The sequence below is a fragment of the Pipistrellus kuhlii genome, unplaced genomic scaffold, assembly GCF_014108245.1.
Source record: "Pipistrellus kuhlii isolate mPipKuh1 unplaced genomic scaffold, mPipKuh1.p scaffold_m20_p_3, whole genome shotgun sequence".
Classification (NCBI taxonomy): Eukaryota; Metazoa; Chordata; class Mammalia; order Chiroptera; family Vespertilionidae; genus Pipistrellus; species Pipistrellus kuhlii.
In genome coordinates, this window is record NW_023425529.1 from 120,977,444 (window position 1) to 120,985,727 (window position 8,284).

Sequence of the window (8,284 nt, forward strand, 5' to 3'; positions counted from 1 at the left end):
AGCTAAAGGAGAGAAAATGTAATTATGTCTCTGTGGGCTTGTAAGAAAGAGCCTGTTATGCTAGTAAAATTTTGCTTTTTAAAAGTAAGCCTTCCTACAAGGCAGTCTTTTAGAAATGTTCACTCTAGTAAATTGAAGCAGAATATTTTTCTTCAATTGTCTACTTATGTAGGAATTTCAGTTAACCTCTGTCTTCATGATGTCTTTAAAATTTCCAACAATATCTTTTACCACCAGTTTATGAATGGTGTGAAGGCATTTAAATTGAGTGATTCATTGACAATGTGCTAACAAATGTGGGTATTTAAAAAATGTAAAATAATCAGGAGGCTTATTTTAGAACATACAATTGTGTGCTACACAGCGTGTGCTAATTATAGTGGTCAATCCAACTAGACAATCAGAGTCACAAACATTGTTTCTTAGTAAGAAAGTACAGACTTTGACTCTTGACTCTTGCTCCTAAATATGGATCACAGCACTAGGAGCTTTCTTTGAGGAGCACATAGAGTCATAAGGAAACCCAGCAAGAGCTATTAACTTTCAAAATGGCTGCAAAAGTGCCGTCAAATTCAACCTTGTTCTGTGTTGTGAGAATACATTAAAACAGTTTATAGGGGTAAATGAAAAAAAGAGGAAAGATGCAAAAGTAAAAAAAAAAAAAAATGAGAAGTGAATAAACAGGTCTTTGAATGAGACGTAAAATGAATGAAGGAGCTGGCAGAAGGAACCTGTGTCTGTGGCACAGAAATGCTTGGACCTTGCATCTGAAAGGTTAACAAATGTGAAGCCACTCAGAGAGGCACGATGACACTATTGGCTACATCACCCTGACTGATTCACAGGTGTGGAAATATTAGCAGGTTTCATAAGGGCAGCCAAAAATCAATCTGAAAATCTCAGAACATTGTATTGAGGAAAAGAAAATAGCTGAATATATGGAATTGAAGATTATTTCCAAAGTTATTTACAAGGCTACATATGCACACACAGAAGAAACACAAGAAAAGAAATATTGCCTAGCAAATCAGATTTTATATATATAATTCATTTTTAATAATTTCACCATTGTTTCATGTATAGTGATTACTGTATCAATTTAAATTTTGGAAATAGAATTAGGGAAGCCTGGCCCTGGGTAACTGGGTAAGAGCGAATGTTAGTAAAACTCTTTGCTCTTTAGTCCTTGCTTTCTGGTCACCGATCTTCCATTTTGACTCTTATTTTTTTAATCACCCAGTATCATAGTGTCCAGATCAGTTCCAGCTCCCCCTTCTGGGGCTCATGTGTCTTCCTACCCTCCTTATATATATGACTCCTCTCTTTCTCATTTATTCATTAATTCATTCAATTCTGTCTCACAAAAAATATATGTCTCTATATATCCTTTCTTCTATTTCTCTCATCCAAAAATGAGTCAATATTTTATCCCCCATTTCTTTAGCTTCAGGGCAGTTAGATAATCTGACACACTAATTCACCAAAAGGCATTATTGGATTTTGATGGATTGTTTTGTATCTCCCAGGGAATTCTTAAATATATGGTATTATTATTTTTTTTAACCAAAATATTAATTCTTGCTTTAATGAAAGAACAGGGAGACATACAATAATCATCTCATATCATATGTGTGACAGCCAATTCTACCTATATTCAAATAGCCTTGGAGGTAGAAAAAGTGGTTTCAAAGGTTCCATTATGGTTACGGCTATGCCTGGGATCTATTCACTCTAAGCTATGTAAGAACAGTTGGAACCATGCTTTTTAACTTGAGAACAACCCCTGTTGTTCAAGGACCAACTGTACTTTCCTATTAGAAATTAAAACTGGAATTGAATAGGCCAACTATACTTTATCAATGAGAGAGTCTTTTAGACACGGAAACCCTTGTTTTCAGCAACACATCCTTCATTAGGAATCCTGTGGCTGAATACCTGCCATCATTTCTGGAATTAAAAATCTTCCAAGGTATTTAATGAATATTGAGTATTTTGTCCCTCTGAGGGATAAACTCCTTTCTTCCTTAATAAACATAAGCAAGGGAAGCTAGCTAGAAAGTGAGATTTGGGCTTTTAGGAGTTAAGGCCCTTCTTAGCTGAAATCCTTGTCTCCTGCCTCTCTAAAACAGTCCTGGGTAGTCCTGGATAGTGTAGCTCACTTGGTTGAGTGTCATCCTGACCCATGCATCGGAAGGTTGGTGTTTTGATTCCTGGTCAGGGACACATGATCAGGTTGTGGATTGTCTGGTCCCTGATGGTTGATGTTTCTCTGTCTCTTTTCCTCCCTCTCTCCCTCCCTCCCTCTCTCCCTCCTCCTCTCTCTAAAAATCAATTGAAAAAATACATACTGCCAAGAGTTCTTAAAAACAAACATATAGTCCTGGGTAGTAAAATGGGCATTTCTGTGGGGTTTCTCTTTATTTAGAAGCAGCTTCTGGTATTTTGGGTTTGTTATCTCTTCAAACTGTCTCATTCTGTCAGGTTCTTCCTCTATTTCCCATGAGCCTCTCAGCTCTTGTTTATTTTTTGTGATTTTCCCAAAGACAGTTCCTCAGCCACATCCTCTAAGATAACCTGTTTGTTTTTTAACAGCTCTTCTTTGCTACAGGTCTAAGTGGCTACTTTTTGGGGGGCATTGTTCAGAGTCCTCTAGATTAGCTCTGTATAAATACTCAATGTCATCATTTTAACTGCCCCCTCAGCAACTTTCTAGTTTTCTATAAGGCAGAGGAATGGTCTGTTGATTTCTCCTTTGGCTCAGAGTGTATTCATAGATACCAAAAGGATTCCAGGATGCTCTGATTCTCTTTGTGGTGGATAATTCAGGACTCTAGGGAGCTTGGTGCAACCCTCCAATTTATATTTACTTCTTTGGGCAAAGCAACACATAACTAATCAAGACTCAGAAGCAGCTCTGGGCTTATCATAATTCCCTGAGGTAATTATGCAAAGTAAACTCTAATAAAGAGCATGGGTTATACACATAAGAGCAGCTTAAATCCATGCTCCATTTAAGCTCATTGTGAGGAGCAGATATTCGGTGGTTTGTTTTCTTCTCCCTGTGGACTAAAGGATTAGTATTCATTTCATTTCAGGGTTCTTCAAGGAGAGACAGTTAAATGATGAAGAAAATCACATCCTGAGGGTTGCCAGGTGGACTTGTACCTCGCATTTTTTGAGTGTGTATGAGTGTAGTTTTCACTGTCTAATCCTTCAGAGCTGAGAAGCGGGAGGGATTCTAATTAAGGACATGTCTATGGAAAGGCGACACCTAGGGATGGGTACCTCCTCCATTTCTGGTGCATGGCTGGAACTTTTCTGAGGTTATCAGACCTCTACCTAATTTCCCTTTAAATGAAAATAGTCCAAACTCATAGCATTTATGAAAAGATTAGGAAATTGTCTTAGTCAATTTGGGCTGCTATAACAAAATATTATATAGACTTGGTGGTTTATAACAACAGCAATTGTCACTGCTCTGGAGGCTGAGAAGTCCAAGATCAAGGCCTGGGCAGATTTAATGTCTGGTGAGGGCCCACTCTCTGGTCCATAGACAAAGGTCTGTTTGTTATAACCACACATGATGAAGGGGCAGAGGATCTCTCTGGGATCTTCTTTATAAGGACACTAACCCTATTTATGAGGGCTCTGCCCTCATGTCCCAATCACCTCCCATAGGTCCTACCTCCTATACCATCACCTTGCAGGTTAGGATTTCAACATCACCTTGCAGGTTAGGAAAACTGGGAGGCATAAACATTTAATTCATTGAATAAATACTATAATAGATATAGTTTTGCTGAATTTGTGGGCAGGTTAATGGCATTGTTAAAGGATTTTAAATTCTTTTTTTTGAAGACCTTTTAATGTCAGGCAATGTTTTCCCTAGTTCCACACATTTTCGGCCCTAATGGCTGTGAGAAATAGGTCAGTTCTACCCAGACTCCATGTTAATCCTCAGTAAGTCAAGAAAGGAGCATCAGAAACCTTATCCACTGGCAGGTAGAATCTGGAATCCTTCCACATATATGTGGACACATGGAACATTCAGCTTCAGATGTGACACAGAACAGCTGTGATTGGCACCTACTTCCTAATCTCTCACAGGTGTCAGGCAATAAAACCTAAATGTGGATCTAGGTTTCTATATTTTACCATTTCAGAGATTTGAAACTCATTGTCATTTCTGATAGCCAGATTTATGCTTAAAAAAACTAGTAATATTGATGATAGCTTAGCTTTGTTTAGCATATTCATATAGCACTAGGTGGAATATACTTTTTTAAGCATTTTATGTGAATTACCTCATTTTACTCTCACACTAATCCTATGAAATATTTTATCCCCACTTTACACTTCAGAAATTGCAAGCTTTGAAAGGTTAGTTATTTTATCTGAGTTACACAGCCAGTAACTTGCAAAGCCTGTATTTGAAGCCAGACTTCATGACTCTAGAACAGGGGTAGGGAACATGTAAGGCTCATGAAATCATTTGGTCTGGTTCTGCCAAAGTATTAGGGTTGATTAATTAAATGTTTGACCAAATATAGCAGGCTAGTTTTTAAGTTGATAATTTTGAATGGTCCATGAATAATGTTATAAATATCCAATGGTCCTTAACAGAAAAAAGATTCTCCATCACTACTCTAGAACATGCATTTTAATGTATCTTTTAGTTTATGTGAACTCAGATAAGAAACTCAAAATCTTATTCTAGCATCTGGTTTGTTTATGATATATCTATTCATAGAAACACTATCAATCTCAGGTACCTATTTTTTGTGTGTACTAACATTACATTTTGGCTTTATATATTTTCTCTTTTACCAAATTTTCTCAATTACTAATTTTCATTAAATGGTACGTATTTTAGTGTAGTGATTCGAATAATGCTTATAGCTGCTACATTTCTCTTTGGCTTTATACAGAAGTTCATAGTTTGCTCACATAATTTTTCATTGTTGGTATGCCCGATTGGTGGGCTGCCTTCTTCATGGTGATTCAGGGACTTAGATTTACTTCATTGTGTGTGTAACTTAGCCTTCCTTTAGGACTACATAGTCTTCTGTGTTCAGTGAGGATTGCATTCAAATCTGTGTTTAAATGGATAAGGAGAGGATAGAGTAGGCACTTTTACTTCTCAAATAATATAGTTGGAAAAGATGTGTCAAGAACCATTCACATGACCCTACCTGAGGTAAGACTAAGGAATGTAGTACTTGGCTTAACATCTGCTTCTTGGCAATAGTTATGTAATGTGAATGGGTGAACCAGATTCTTTGATGGATAATCAACCATCCTTAACATGTTTGCTAATATATAGATGTCCTTTTTGTAAAAAGGTTGGGTATAAATGAATGGTAAAGTAAAGGTTCTGGAAATTGTTTAGCAGCTGTAAACTTGGAACCAGTATGGCTGTATCAGTCCTCTAAAGCTTTGTACCTGTTGGGCCAAAGTCTCTGGATGCATTTGTATAGTTTTGTCACTGAGCCTCTGTCTTGATGTGTGATTAAGTTCAACTTTCCAGGTCCTGCCAGACAAGCTGTCACTTATAGCCCTATATCTGGAGGTTCAGACCACAGTTTATATTTAGAGCTACTGTCTGGGCTGCTCCTTCAAAACTGGTAGAGCCCCCAGAACCCTAAAACTGATACCCACTTGACTAAGCACAGCCAATGCCTAGAGAATTGATGCCAGGGATCTCCTCTATTGATTCCTAGGATAAAATTTTCTTTGGTAGTCAGTAGTCTCTGATGAGATTTTGCTAGTTGGTTTTCCAAGGCCATGACCCTAACTCACAACAGGGGGTGATCTCCCTTATATCTGTATCCAGTTTAATATATGGTCATCTAGTCCCATTCTCATTGAATGTACATTACCAATTAGAGAATGTTTACAAGCCTGACCAAGTCATTTTCTACTTCATGTGCCCTTTTCTGCTATTAGTATTAATACTTTATCAAATTCCATATATCCCCAGCTGGTAATGAACCTGTTACCTCATTAATGCCAGGGTTGCTCCATTCATTATAAACTAGAAGCTGGATGCACAGATTCATGCACCGGTGGGGTCCCTTGATATAGTTTGTGGGGATCAGGCCTAAACCGGCTCTCCAACATCCCCTGAGGGGTCCTGTATTGCGAGAGGGTGGTTCTCGGGTGACGCACTCCAGAATTGGGTTACCTCCTCTCTTCTCCCAATATTTTGCCACTTTCTCTCTGTATCTGTCTCATTTCTTTCATATCATTTTACCCTAAGTTTGGCGGTAACTGATGACTTGGGCATTTAGCTGCAAAATACAATTATTTAGCAAACAGGATTTACTTAGCCTGGAATCTAGTCAGCCTAGGGAAGAACCCTGCTCAATGTCAGGCTCCCACCTAGGCTCATCCGCCCTGGCAGAGTCCTGTGGCTGCAAGAACCTCCTTCTTTCCACCTGAGCTGCTCCTTCGCCACGTTCTCTCCTCAGAGGTTGCCCTTTGGTGCTACTGTCTGCCTGGAAGAAGGGAAGCTGCAGCTGGTTTCCCAGCTGAGCATGGTAGTGGGAAAATTCTCTGCATCCACTGGAAATTGATATTAAGCAAATGGGCTGGCACTGGTGTCAGATGTCAGGGCCGCAGCCTGTAGGTCCTGCATGTCTCATCATTAAGCTAATTGAGTCAAAAAGTTTCTGTAAGGTCCAGACCCACAACCTTTGCAATGGGCTAGAGACCCAGTGGGGAGCCAGACCCTAAGTGGGAAGCCAATGGACACGAGGCCTGGTGCACAGATTTGTGCACTGGTGTGGTCCCTCAGCCTGGCCTATGGGGATCAGGCCAAACCAGCTCTCCAATATTTTCAGAGGGGTCCAGGATTGCAAGAGGGCAGTTCTCTGGTAACATATCCTGGAATTGTTCCCTCCTCTCTGGTTCCGGGTATATCATCTAAGAACCCCAGCTGCCAAGTCCTGCATTGAGCATCTGCCCCCTGGTGGTCATTGCACATCATAGTTATCAGTCAACTGGTTGGCCAATCACTTAGGCTTATATATATATATATATATATATATATATATATATATATATATATGTTATATTCTCTAGCCTTTGGTCCTCATATTACTCAAACCCACAAAGATACTAACAGATTAGAAGAGAGACACATATCATAAGTCAGATCACCCAATACAAGGAGGTGGCCCAGGTCCATCTGAGGAATATGGCTTAAATTTCACCTTCCTATAGGAACTCAGCATTCCCAATATGGCAATTACAGAGAGTAGATGAATCAAGTTCACTTAACCTTTTCACATAGCTAAACTCCCCAGTTAGGTGGCATTAACAGTCATGTATGGCTGGATATGTGATTTATATTTCCCCTATTTCCCAGACAAGAAGACAAAAATGAAGGAGAGAACCTAAACCAACTTATACAGACTTCTTTTAGACAGAATGTTTGAGCCAAAAACAAAAAGTTCATGCTTTAATTAAAGATCGTAAAGGCAATATACACTAACGAGGACTTGCCCCTTTGGATTCTCACCCTGCAGTGTAGGGCACAGCTTGAGAGATATTCATGTCTCTGGGTAGGGAACAAGTTGGTAGAAGCTGCCAACTTTGTGTGGATTTGCTTCATTCTTGCTGTTTTGTCCTTTCTGCATGCAGAATAGTGTCACAAAAGGGAATGGTTATTATTCAAATAAGTAGAACATTGTTCTAGGCTTCAATGCATTATCCACTTGTATGGACCCTGAGCAAATTTCTGGACTTCAGTTGGTTCAACAATTAAAAATAATGGTAAAAGTGATGACACCAATATTCTAGCATTGGGTCACACCACCTGCCTAGGAACCTTCAGGGTTCTTCCATACCAAAGAAGAGGGCTTCGTGGCTGATAGATTCATTTTCCCTGAGCACCTCTGGCTTGCCAAGCAGACGCAGTGCTGAATTTTTGGTAATTTATTTGGTTCATACAGTGGTTTTAATGTTTGGAATTTGTATGATGTTAAGATCATGTTTTGTACTTTACTACAGACCTCACCATTCCACCATTTTATACTTTTCCAGGATAAGGGGCATTTTGTTTTGTAATGTTTCATTTAAGGGATTTGTGTAAAATAAGTGTTTTCATATACATATATAATACCTTGAGATATCATTTAAAGGGGGGTAGAGAGTAAAATTAATATTTATTGGGTAGATACTTCCTTTTAAACAATTTTTAAAATATATCTATTGATTTTTTTACAGAGAGGAAGGGAGAGGATTAGAGAGTCAGAAACATCAATGAGAGAATAACATCGAT